The sequence below is a fragment of the Mytilus galloprovincialis genome, chromosome 4 (genome assembly GCF_965363235.1).
Source record: "Mytilus galloprovincialis chromosome 4, xbMytGall1.hap1.1, whole genome shotgun sequence".
NCBI lineage: Eukaryota > Metazoa > Mollusca > Bivalvia > Mytilida > Mytilidae > Mytilus > Mytilus galloprovincialis.
Genome location: NC_134841.1, coordinates 86,955,502 through 86,969,242, shown reverse-complemented (window position 1 = coordinate 86,969,242; position 13,741 = coordinate 86,955,502). Strand labels below are relative to the sequence as shown.

Sequence of the window (13,741 nt, the reverse complement as noted above, 5' to 3'; positions counted from 1 at the left end):
ATTCAAGGAAAAAGATTTCCTTCAAGACAACAAATTTCCTCTAAGGAAATCATTGTTCTTCAAATTTCCTCTAAGGAAATTTCTGAACATCAAATTTCCCTTATTTGTTCTTGTTAAACATTTCTTCGCTATACCATGTATACAAACAGTATGAATATAATTATTACAAGACTGTATAGTTGATGCAAATGATATTCAAAACTTTCATAAATGTTTGACTCAACATTTTAATGACATTGAAAATTGATAAAGTCTGACTGTTTAGATCTAGGTATTGTTCATACTTTTTATAAAATTTAACTATGATTTATAAAAAAAATTTTTAGCAAATGATTCTGTTTTCTTTGTAATTGTTTCAATGCAATACATTAATAAGCAACCAATTTGAATGTCATACCATTTGTGGTGTTCTAAAGAATTTGTTTATATATTTGCAGATTAAATAATAAAATATACACTTTTCGTGTTATTTTAAATTAAAATTGTCTTCTGTTTCAGCTTGTGTACAGTTATTCAATCCACTACGTAAGAATTCAGTGAATACATTATTCCATTCACTTAACATTTTCCTTCACTTCTAAGAGAAAACATTTTTGCAAATTGTTCTTCAATGATCTTCTTCCGTATATTTGATATGAGGGAGCGATGTAAATGAGTGGATAAAACTGGTGTTCCTTTTTTCAACAACAAAATAGTATTTGTTCTGCATTCTCCTTTCTTTCGAATAATATATATAATATGTTGTTGCTTTTATGCAATAGTGTTTTTGTGTATCTATGATAGAACTCCATTTTGTTTATGGGCATTATCATGTGATAATGATGAAATTTCCTGTTTCTTTTTTGCAGGAAAGCACACATTCCAGTTCAAATTAATCCAATTATGCACTTTGTAAATAAATTTCAACTTTAAGTTTCCTCTTCAGTAATGACCTATTGATCATGAAAACCAAGATGTCTGTTCACCTATAAATACACAAAATAAACAAATAAAATGTTATAAATGGAGAGAGAAACAGCAATAAATGTTTTTCATATGTATCTTTCTTTATTAAAATTCATTAAGTAAACTTGAACCTTGGGAAAAATAATTAGCTGTGATGTAGACTAGAAAGTATAAAACGCAAAATAAAGTATTCGCGAAAAATTAGTTGATTTACATTAGTCCAGTCTGTGTTTGCAGGAAATTTACATCATAGGTTGCCATATTCCTATTGTGCCTGTCCAAAGTTCAGAGCCTGTAGTTTTTGTAAGTTTAGTCTGACACTAAAATTTAGTGGTTGTTGTTGTTGTTGTTTCATACCGGTTATATTTATTTTTTGTAATTTATTTTGTAATAAACTAGGCAATTAGTTTTACAGTTTGGACATGTTGGATTGTTTCAATTTTTCATCTTTGGGTCTTTTATAGCTGCCTACTTTGACTATAGGGTATGGATTTTCTCATTATTGAAGGTCGTCACAGGCCTACAATTGCTTTCTTAAAGCCATGATAGTTTTCATATTTAATATACCACATCTTTTAATTTTTATAGTAATCATGATTATCATCTTTCAAGTTCAACAACTTTAAAAAAAAAAAAATAATAAGTGGCCTTACCATTTAGGTTTAGTTTGCTTCTGCAAATTTTAAATTGCCTATCATTTCTGCTGTTTATAATTTCTCTGTATCTTCTATAGTTCTTGTCCTATACATAAAAGAGTAAAAGTTATTATTGAATGGCATCTTGCATCAATATTTTTTTTTGCTGTTTAATGTACATGATGTATATTAATGTGTGTTTAATAAGAAGAGTGCACACGCTGAAATGTCTCGCCTTCTTTTACTAATCATTGATAATATGTTGATAGTCCTAAGTATAAAGCTTTATCACAACTGTCACATAAACTTAACATTAACCAAGATAAATAAATAAAGACTAATGAACCATGAGAATGAGGTCAATGTCAGATGAACCATGCCAGGCAGACATATACAGCTAACAATGCTTCAATGCAACAATTATAGTTGACCTATTACTTATAGTTTAAGAAAAATAGACCAAATCACAAAAACACTGATCAATGAACCGTGAAAATGAGATCAAGGTCAAATAAAACCTGCGCCACTGACCATGCTGACATATAGATCATAAAATATTTCTATACACCAAATACAGTTGACCTATGGCTTATAGTATTTAATAGATAAAGACCAAAACTCAAAAACTTAACTTTGACCACTGAACCATGAAAATGAGGTCAAGGTCAGATGACATCATCCCACTAGACATGTACACCTTACAATCATTTCATACAACAAATATAGTAGACCTATTGCATAAAGTATGAGAAAAACAGACCAAAACACAAAAACTTAACTATAACCACTGAACCATGAAAATTGTCATAAATAGCATAGACACCTCTTAGTTTTGAGAACAACATGCGTTAATTGTGCAAGTATAATCATTGATAAATCATGCACAAGATTGACTTTTTTAAAAAAGCCTATATATATTGAAATTTTCTGAAAATATTGCATGCATTTATTAATATGACCAATTTCAAGAAATGCGCAAAGATGTGAGATGATTTATATAATTGTAATTTCAGGAATTTACAGTAAAGGCTTTCGTCCCCACTGCATTTTGCACTTTTCCCCAAGTCAGGAGCCAGAAGTTATGGCCTTTGTGACCTTTGTATGATTTTTATTTTAGTTTCTTTTTTTATATCGAAGAGTTTAATATGACGTCCATTATCACTCAACTAGTATACATTTTTGTTTAATGGCAAGCTAAAGCATGCCTCACAGGCAGGGATCCAGGAGGGTCTGAGGGTTGGACATGTTGGAACCCCCTTTCTTCATTGTTCTTTATTGGACGATCAATGCATTTGAATTTTAAAATTAACACCATTCGAACGTAAATATATTTCAAAATTAAGACGCTACAATGTAAAATCCCAGTAGAGCTGGGAAGATGGTATAAGTCATTCCAAAAGAAGAAAGGACATGCAATCTGTGTTTAACTGCAATTGGCAATGAATTCCATTATTTATTTGAATGCAATTCTTTATTAGTTAAAAAATATCAGAAATCAGCATATTCCACAGTACTATGTGAAATATCAGAATTAAGCAAAAATGAAAGGACTAACTGTCATTGACAAATATTAACTTATTACTTAAAAATGTGTCTATATATAATTCATTTCAAAGTTAACTAAAATATTATAATGTTAAAATATTATAATATAAAGTAATTTTCCATATATTTTATTTCTAAGTTGTTTTATTTATTTTTTTAATTGTATGTGATTGTATTTTGTAATTTACCTCTTAATTGTTTCACATGTCAATGTGACGGAGTGTTTTTCAAATAAAGCAGATTGTATTGTATTGTATTGAATGGGGACATGTAGTTGGACCCCCCCCCCCCATTTGTCTTTGGTTAGGAACCCCTCCTCGGGTTGTGGGATTTTCTCGTTGCATTGAAGACCCATTGGTGCCCTTTGGCTGTTATCTGCTCTTTGGTCTTTTGATACATTCCCCATTTACATTTCGATTTTATATTCAGTTCTATTATAAATGTTAGACTTCTTGTTGATTTGGTTTCACATTTCGGCTTCGTCAGAGGAAAGCGTTCCAGAAATAAAATAGCCTTGCAAGACGTCATAATTATTTGGACTAGATTTTCACCACCATCAACATTGTAAAGCTTGTCTCACTGTGGAAGAAATGAGTTTGGCGCGTTTACAAAAATACAATTGTCTGTGCTGACAGGGGAGTGTGTGTGCATACCATTATTTAAATTTTTTAAACCTTCTTTTTCAATATTTTGTGCATTTCTTGGTAATATACTGTCAGACCTCGAGTGCTGCTTTACAAAAACGATCAACTTACAAGTAATGTAGGGAAAGGAAACTAGCTAAAAAGACCAAAAATAAGCCACAACTAATGGGGTCTCATTTGGGGGTTCTGTTCACGGATCTCGCTTTATAGTTACTATTTATTTTTTTAAGATTCCCGCATCCCGCTTACACTATGTAAGTAAACAATTCTAATATTTTTGTAATTTCCTATGTCCCGCTAAACTTCATTTCCAGTTTTCACGGCACAAAATTTTGACTATTAGTGACACTAAGTACTGTGGTATTTTACCAATAGTAAGGCCATATATTTCGGTGTGTAGAAATACCGCAAAGGAATTCTTAATGGCGCTGACTAAGAAGAAAGTTTTTGCATTAAAAAATAAGGACACTAAAACGATGTTTTAAGATCACAGAGAATATGGATATATAGGAGGATATGATTAAATACCTCATATCTGTAAAGTTAGGTATCAATAGATATTGTAATTTTGAAGTTAAATGACTTTTTAATCAACGCGTGCCACTCGGCACGTGACCAACGGCTTATTGCAAATTCACGAATCATCATGATAAATCAACCTAATCCAATACACAATTGTCTTTTTATCGTTACTTATTGATTAATTAATGGTTGTTGTTGAATAAACCTAACGGTTTAGCGTGGTTAAATTTCAAGTTTATGAAAGAAAAAAAAAAAGAAAAAATGAATTTTGTGTTTTAAAACTTTGCCTTTGTTATATTTTGTTTTTAAGGAAATTGCTATGCAAGCTTTTATTAAAATTAAAGAACCCTATTTTAGATACAAATTGAGACAAAAATGCTTTTGAGATTTCGTTTCCTTGTTAACAACACAAGAGTTTACATATATATTATCATTATACCTTGAATGAAAGACATATGCATGAGTGTATGTGGTGTCCGTGGGGTTCTTCAAAATCCGATTACAGAAGTAATATAGAAAAACTCCAAGAGGTAAAATTATATTACGTTTTAAAAAGAGACTATAAATCATAACTGTCTCCTATGAACAATAACTTTAAAACTGATGTCAATGCTTTTTTTTTTAACAATTCATCTTTATTTCAACAATTGAAGATGAATACCATTTTATTTTATAATGTAATAAGCATCTTGATGTAAGAAATATAATTCACAATGTGCAGGCGCGAATCTAGAGCTTGAAGCGGAGGTTTGGGGGAGGGGGTACGTGATAAATGTTTAGAATACTAGAGAAGTTTTCTTGTTATATAAAACCATATGTTTTTCAATAAATGGCAAACTTTTTGTTCATCCGGCATATGGTTACTACAAGGATTTGTATAGTTAACTATACAAATCCTTGGTTACTCTAAATAAACTTTTGATTAGTTTAATTATTTGATTACAGATTGTATCTACCCGTTTTGCAACTGCTGTATCACCCTAAGTGAGGCTAATAATGATATGTATAATAAAATATAGAGGTAGCAGTCTTGGATTGTCTTAATTAAATCCTTTGATCCTCTTATTATCAAGTTACCCTCTGGCCAATGTAATTATGACTTGTGTATATTTAAAGAAGTTTCTATATATATATCTTTATTCTCATAAAGCAAATGCATTACATCGGTACAGAGATAACAAATACAACAATAAATATTTACAATATGTACAAAACAAGCGAGAGAGGTTACAAAAGTTACAAGCCAGGAGTACATCACGGGCCGACAAACACAAGTATTTATATTTTCTATAAAAAAAAAACAAAGCTTCTTCAGAACTGGTTTTCTTGTACTTGACATAAGTTCAGAGAATTTAACTGTATTTTGCCGTTTTGTAAAATATGCAGTTAAAAACTCTTTTCGTTTTTGATTGAAAAATTTGCATTCAAATATAAAATGATATTCGTCACCTATTTGTCGATTGTTACATAGACTGCAAAAGCGGTTTTCTCTGATTACGTTTTGCCATCTTCCTGTTTAAATCGGCAACTTAGTATTAGTCGTTTGAAATCGACAAAAAACAATAGCGTCTTTGAAGTCCAAAATATTAAAATATTCTTCAATTCCAAGTTTTTCTTAAAAATTTTGTAGTTTATACCTTTTGACGAATTTTGAATGAGGGAATTCCAGTTCTGAATATATTGATCTAGTAATCTCTGCTTTATGACAGTTTTTAACCATTCTTTATTAACAAAATTTTGTGACTCCCATATGTTTGAGAAACCACAATCTTGAAATATTTTTTGTATAAACAAGATCCATTTTATCTGGTTATTATGTAGCGACAACGTGTCACCCTATTCAATATATAGTAAAGATAACATTAAAAAAAATTTTAAGATTTTCAAGCGGTGTGGTTGGGTGTCACGTTGACAGGGGGGGGGGGGGGCTGGGTTCACCATAATTATGATTAAAACATGGTTTTTTTTACTGCCTCTTATTAACAGAAACTAAAATCTCATTAAAAATGAAAAATCAGAATATATTTTAATATAAAATTTGTAGAACAGAAGTTAAGTATCCCATAAAACATAATGAATCATTATACATGCAGAGACCAAAGCAGCAAAGATATAGTCAATAGAATCTATTTGCATTTGCCTATGTTCTATCCTTATAAAACCTTGCTGTGGGGCATGGTCTCTGACATCAGAAAAATGAATGAAGTATTGGCAACTGGACGTTGTAGCAACCAAATATAAATCCTCACTTTTCCGTGAAGTGTTCACAATTATTTGTCTTTTTAAAATTAAAAGGATTAAAAATTCCCAAACTGAAAAGAGTTGAAAATACTTTATTACTTTAGAAGTAAAAATTATAACAGACAGAATAAATACGGCAGAAACAAACAAATGGGAAAAAAATAGAGAACAATTTGAAATACCATATATACATGTTTAAACAGTATACTAGCAGATTATGAACGGGTCAAGGTTGAGCGAATGTGAATTTCTACCTATTACACTATTTTAAAAGGTGACAATCACTTTTTTGAGGCACGTGTCGAATACACATTAGATAACTTTCTAATTAAAAAAGGTATAATTGTAAAATTTTAAATTATGAATTTTTACAAAGTCTATTTTTATATGCCATGTCCTTTGTAACAGTTGTATCATTCCATCAGGTCCTTAGTGCACAATTTTGTTCTTAGTGCACTAAGGAGGTCCTTTGCGGTATTACTACGGACCCCATATATTTGAAGCTGTTCAAAATACTGTACATTATAGGTACGTGTATCAGATTGAACAATAATTGTCATATATATAAAAAGAATAAGTAATCTGGTATGAAATATGTCCACTGGAACGACCGTGCAAGTGCTATATATATATTATAGCCAGTCAAGGTCGTTAAAAACTTCCATTTGTTGTTGTCCACTGAAAATAAGCTCTTGAATACACGAATCCCCGTTTTATTAATGCCAAATTTATTTGTTAGTATTTCTTATTCTTTTTCTTATGATTTTATCATATTTTTTTTGTGAAATTTTCTGTGTGGTTGAACATGAAATTGCCTCCGATGCTACAAAGAAAATTTGTTTAATGTCAAATGTTGGAATATATGCTAAGTATTACACGTGGACAGGATGTTCCCCAAAAAATAAGTTATACACACCCCGAGGGTACACGCTAGTGTCATATGGAAAATTACTGGGTCACCTGTAAGATGGTAATCAGCCATGCAACTAATCAGGTTACTTAGCTGACCATGTCACTTCAATTTAAAGTTTATCGGTAGATCAAAATGATAAATTCGTTTTAAATCTAAAGGATTTATCATTATAATGAAGTGAAATAATTAAACCATATCGTATTATTTCTCAAAAGATTATTTATTTTCATAATTTTTTTTTTATCTATGCCGGGAAAGAATTGAAAACTGTATTTATAATTTTTAAATTTATTTTATAAAAAATCCGTGTAGGTCTCATACTTAAGATTTATAAAGGAGTAGGTTCAGTAAGACCCCTTTTCGGCCCCAAAATATAGCAGTTTAAAAACTTTTACTAAATTGTATCGTACTAGAACCGAACACCTGTTTTGGGATATATATACATATAGTTAATTTACCGTAAATAACTGCGAGAAAATGAATAATACACAAGTTGATAATTGTCTCTTCTCTGCTTATTAATTTGCATGCAATATTTTCTCTGATTTACTTGTGAGATCACCGACACTAATAATAATTACCTAAAAAAAATAGGTGCTCCGTACTGGGAAGATCATATCGGATCCTATCAATTTATTGGTTCCATTCCCCCAATTAGATGAGTCTACACGTCTCCTTAGAAAAAATGCCTTGCAATGCGTCTGGACTACTAAGTACTTCCATATAATTTCGAAAACAGATAATAATCTATTTCACTGGATGAGATTGGGCTGACGGATTTTTAAATGGAAATGTATTAATTTTTATTTATAGCACAAGTTTTACAAGGCAAGATTATTCACCCTTTTCGCCCTACAAATCAAATGGTTGCCTCCTTACACCTACACGAGCTAAAACATATACACATGAACATTTGATATCATTTATTTTGTGTGACAACTCTTCACCAATGACCTGAGTGAAAGGTTGACATGGGCAGATCCAGAAATTTCCATTTTTTTAAATTTTTTTTTTGGGGGGGGGGGGGGAGGGGCAGAGGGGGATGCTTGCTCCAGTCATGCTTCAGTGATTCCCTATATAATCAACAAAATATTTCACACCAAAAAGGGGGGCGGGGCTTTCTCCTTAATAAGAAATCTCTGTTTTCAGGCATAGGCTCATATAAATTTGCCTTTTGAAGAACTGAAATAAATATGAAACGGCTAATGAGTTTTCAGATGCTTTACATTAAAATACATCATGTACATACATGTGACATACACAATTATATATAAATGTAGAATCAAATCTTGATAAATGTATGTAGTTGAAATTGTTAGCTTTAAACATTAAAAAAATGAACTCCCAAAGTTTAAACACAATTAAGAATGACCATGTACATGATGTAGTCTGTAATGTATGCCATTGCCATGAAGCTAGATCATTGTAGGTAAACTGTCTTCTATTCCCTTAAATCTTTGTCCCCAGTCACCCCAAGTTTGATTTAAATTTATAGTCAAGTATATATCTACTCTATTAGGTCCCTAGTTTGGATAGTGTATAACTTGCAAATTAAAATCATACTCCTTCCAAATTTCTTTCTTTAAAATATTATGGATGAAATAGCAAGTAAAGGATGAAATGAAATTGGATGAAATGTGTTAATTTTTTTTGGTAAAGTCATGAAAGTAGTATGTCTGAAGTTGTCAAACTTAATTATAGACCCTTCAGGGGCGGATCCAGTCATTTTAAAAAGGGGTTTCCTAACCCAGGAAAAAAAAGGGGGGGGGGATAATTACATGTCCCCATTCAAATGCATTGATAGTCCAAAAAAGGGGGGTCTTTGACACATTCCCCATTCCCATTCTCTATTTATCATGTAGTCGTCGTAGTCCGAAGACACTTGGTTTTCCCATAATTACTTTTAGTATACATGGTATAAGTTAACAGAAATCTATGAAACTCAAACACAGGGTTTGTGACCAGGGTTTTTGTCCAGAGTTTAGGAATTACATGAATTAGGGGCCAATATTAAACTTTTGTTTGATTTTATAGAAAATTGAATTATTGGGGTTCTTTGATATATATATATATATTCCAAATCTAACTGTGTATTTAGATTCCTAGTTTTTTGGTCCTGTTTAAATTGGTCTAAATCTTAAGGTTCAAAGGGTCCAAAATTAAACTTATTTTGATTTTAATAATATTTAAATTCTTGGTGTTCTTTAATCATGTTAATATGCTGAATATTTACTTAGATTTTTAGTATGGGCCCAAATTTCAAGTTGGTCCAAATTGGGGTCCAATATTTTACTTTGTTTGATTTAAAAAAAAATGAATATATGGGGTTCTTTGATATGCTGAATCTAACCATTCATTTAGATTTTTGATATTTTGGCCCGTTATCAAATTGGTCCACATTGAGATCTAAAGGGTCCAAAAATGAACTTTATTTGATTTCATCAAATAATGAATTATTTGGGTTCTTTGATCATGTTGATATGCTGCATCTAACCATGTATTAAGATTTTGAATATTGGACCATTTTAAAGGTTAATTGTCAAATTAAAATTTTTAAGTACTTGGACCACATTCATTCAATGTCAGAAACCTATGCTGCATCAACTATTGAATCACAATCCAAATTTACAATTCAGAGTTGTATCCATAAAATTGAGAATGGAAATGGGGAATTTGTCTAAGAGACAACAACCCGACCAAATAAAAAAACAACAGCAGAAGGTCACCAACAGGTCTTCAATGTAGCGAGAAATTCCTGCACCCGGAAGCGTCCTTCAGCTGGCCCCTAAACAAATATATACTAGTTCAGTGATAATGAACGCCATACTAATTTTCAAAGTGTACACAAGAAACTAAAATTAAAATAAAACAAGACTAACAAAGGCCAGAGGCTCCTGACTTGGGACAGGCGCAAAATGCGGCGGGGTTAAACATGTTTGTGAGATCTCAACCTCCCCCTATACCTCTAACCAATGTAGACAAGTTTGAATTGAATGTTGTGTCCATACTTGCTCCAACTGTTCAGGGTTTAAAGTGTACGTTTGTATCAAGCTGAGCCATGCATAGCATTCGTATTGGTTATTTATATATTAATTTGAAATTTTGACGAGTGAGACACATACAGATTATACTGTAAACAATATTTCAGAGTTTAACGTAGTCAAGCAAAACAAATCATAGAAGAATAGTTGAATCATGTTTTTGTTGTCCAATGAAAAATTAGTACGAACACCAAGAAAAAGTATGGGAATGTTTGTTTTTTTAACTATTGACCAGGGTGAAAGTCTTTGAAAGTCATGACTGACAAAAAGTTTGTGAAATGAAATAGCACAAATATTCCATTCTTATTAAATATTATTGTATATAAAGAAAATACTGATGTTTAATAATATCAGATTATTACATGGCATTTTTCATATCACACGTATTATCAGCCCTAGGTTTAATATCAGCCCAAGAGCCGCACGGCTCGAGGGCTGATATTGACCGAGGGCTGATAGTACATGCGATATGAAAAATGACATGTTATGATCTTTTTATCATATGCTTCAACAGTAGAGAAAAATAACAGATTCATATATTGATCCTTTTACGTGGTTCCCGAAGTTTAAAGAGTAAAAAGGTTCACGGCCATGGGGCCAAAATTTGATACATTCAATATGAAATCTTTCTATCATATGCCTGAAGAGAGAGAGAAAAAAAACAACATTTTAATATGGACGAATCGGCAAAAAAATAATTTAACAATATACCTGGTGATCATTGTTTGGAAAAGTCAACTTTTTAAAGAAACTTTCTAAATTATGTTTCAGAAAAACTTAAAAAATGCATTTATTAAATAATTTGTTTGTTTTGTTTTTTTATTTTTATTTTTTTTATTATTTTAAACAATATACTTTCCAATATTCAAATAATTGTTTTGTACACTACTTTGTAATGTTTTTCACTGAAAATGTAGCAGTGAGGTGTACTTTCCGGAATTGGCCGAGTATTACCGGAATGCCATGTGATAACGTTACGGAAAGGCATGTGATAACAATCGAAGCATGTGATAAACTTTTCATATCAGCCCGCTAAGCAGCAATTCGAAAAATATGGAATTTACGTCAATTTAATGCTATTATCATACGGTAAAATTTATATGTTATTTAGTCTAAGTATATGATAATAGTTTTTACCCTTTTTATGTTTTATAGGACAAGAAATATAGAAAAATAATGAAAAATATAAACAGTTTCAATAGAAATGAGCCACAAAACAAGATAAACAGAATACAACAAGGCCTAAATGGTAAGACCACTTCTATATACTGTAAATTCAGAAATTATTGCTTGCATTTATTATTGTGATTTTTCAGGGAATGGACAACTTATTGTGATTACAAAAAAAATCTACATCAATTATATATACATGATATATATATGTTTCTGTTATCAAAATATGATTTCTTATTTTTGCGATACTCACCCAGTCACATTAATCGCATTACTAAAAACCTCTGGATAATTTCTAAATTACAGTAATAAACATGATAAAAGTAATTGCCTTTGAATGATGACTCTTATAAAAATAAGAAGATGTGGTATGGTAAATGAGTGACTTATTCACCAGAGTTCAAAGAAGTGGATGCAAGAAATTTAAGGCCAATGATGGGCTGGCCTTCAATAATGAGACAACACTTCCTTTATAGGTCAGCCAATAAAGATCCCAACATGAAAAGATTTAAACAATCCAATTTAGTTCAACATGTTCAAAAACAATAACAATTAATAAAAAAATATCATGTCTGTGAGCACTCAACCTCTTACCTGACCATAATATAGGACAGTGGTTCAAATAACACAACATATGAACATTCTATAACAACTTTTGCAAAGTGGCTAAACTTTAAATATCACTGCAAGGCACTAAACAACGAATATTAAATCTTGGACACAAAGCACTGAAATAAGAGAACTCATATAAAGCATGACAAGTAAGAATATCAAATGAAAGTTTCTCAAATGTTAAAGTCATATGAAACGAGTGAGTGATGAAAAATAAAGTTTGTCCAACTTTTGAACCAATGCATGTATACATCATAAACTTAGTCCTCTGTGCACGATTTTATCATTATTTTCACAAGTATATCATATAAATCGTCAATTTTTTTTTCTCTCTGTTTGTTATGATTTAACAAATAATGCTGCTCATTAAATGCCGTGTTTTGAAGCTGAGTTTTACCGATTGTCACCTTATAGTAAACAAATCACAAAAAGCATGGGTATTGAGCACGTGTTTAACATGTATAATCAGCTATTTGTTTATTTCAATGACAGATCCTTGCATATTGTGGTCACCGGATTTTTACAAGGAGGGTTACGCTCGGGTCACTATGTATATGGAAAATATGTATCGGTGAATTGCTTCCTGGAAGCAAGCAATTAAAAATAAGTAAACTTCTTCTAAATGTGGACAAATTAAAGAATTTTCCTCAGAAAAAAGTATATGTACGTAAGTTGCATAATGAAAACTATCCATTTAGTTATAAAAAACATAATTATTATACATATTTTTTTTTTAATTTGAGGTTTCTTATGACTTTAATTAAAACATGATAAAATAAACTTATATATATTGCTGTTTTTTTCTCCATTTATCATGTTTATAACTTTTTTTTTTATTTTGTGTATTTATAGGTCAGATATCTTGGTTTTTATGATCATCGTCAGGTCCTGCAAGTCTATACTGAAGAGGAAACTTATTTGTTAATACTTTTCTACATAATGTGCTAATTGGATTAATTAATGTGAAATGAACTCAATTGTGTGTTTTTCTGGAAAAAGAAATAGAAAAAATTCTACAAAATTGCTATAAACAAAATGGAGTACTATCAAAGATGCACAAGAACACAATGGTGTAAAATGTAACAACCTACATATTCACCGATGGATTATGGAGAAATTAAGAAAAAAAATAGTATCTTTGTCATGTTTGTTGTCGAAATAAACACATGCGTTATCCATTCATGTACATAATATTATGTACATGGCTCTCCATCATATCAAATATACAGAGAAGATGTTTGAAGAACAAGTTGCCAAAATTTATTCAACCAATTGAAGGAAGATGTCTTGTGGATGGAATTATTTATGCACTGAACTGTTATGTAGGGGGTAGAATAATTATACACAGCAGCTTATGCTTATGACCTTAGATATACTATTGCTGTATGTTGATTGTCTTTTGCTAGATATACAATGTATAATATTGCTGCATGTTTATGCTTATGACCTTAGATATATTATTGCTGCATG

The 13,741-nt window shown here is 30.9% G+C and overlaps 2 long non-coding RNA genes across 4 annotated transcripts; one reads left to right on the top strand and one right to left on the bottom strand.

Annotated features, from left to right (window-relative positions):
• Nucleotides 1-202: 202 nt before the first annotated feature.
• On the bottom strand, nt 203-3,883 carry LOC143073271 (uncharacterized). Of its 3 annotated transcripts, none has more exons than XR_012977450.1 (3): nt 3,800-3,883; nt 1,599-1,686; nt 203-965 (listed from the first exon to the last, which is right to left on the bottom strand). It is a non-coding gene; the product is annotated as an uncharacterized LOC143073271 (long non-coding RNA). The 3 variants fall into 3 exon arrangements; XR_012977451.1 differs by having other exon boundaries at nt 3,779-3,881; XR_012977449.1 differs by lacking the exon at nt 3,800-3,883 and having other exon boundaries at nt 1,599-2,915.
• A 3,960-nt stretch (nt 3,884-7,843) lies between these two features.
• Nucleotides 7,844-13,403, top strand: LOC143073272 (uncharacterized). The gene is made up of 3 exons (XR_012977452.1): nt 7,844-8,238; nt 11,642-11,735; nt 13,124-13,403. It is a non-coding gene; the product is annotated as an uncharacterized LOC143073272 (long non-coding RNA).
• The last annotated feature ends 338 nt before the right edge of the window (nt 13,404-13,741 follow it).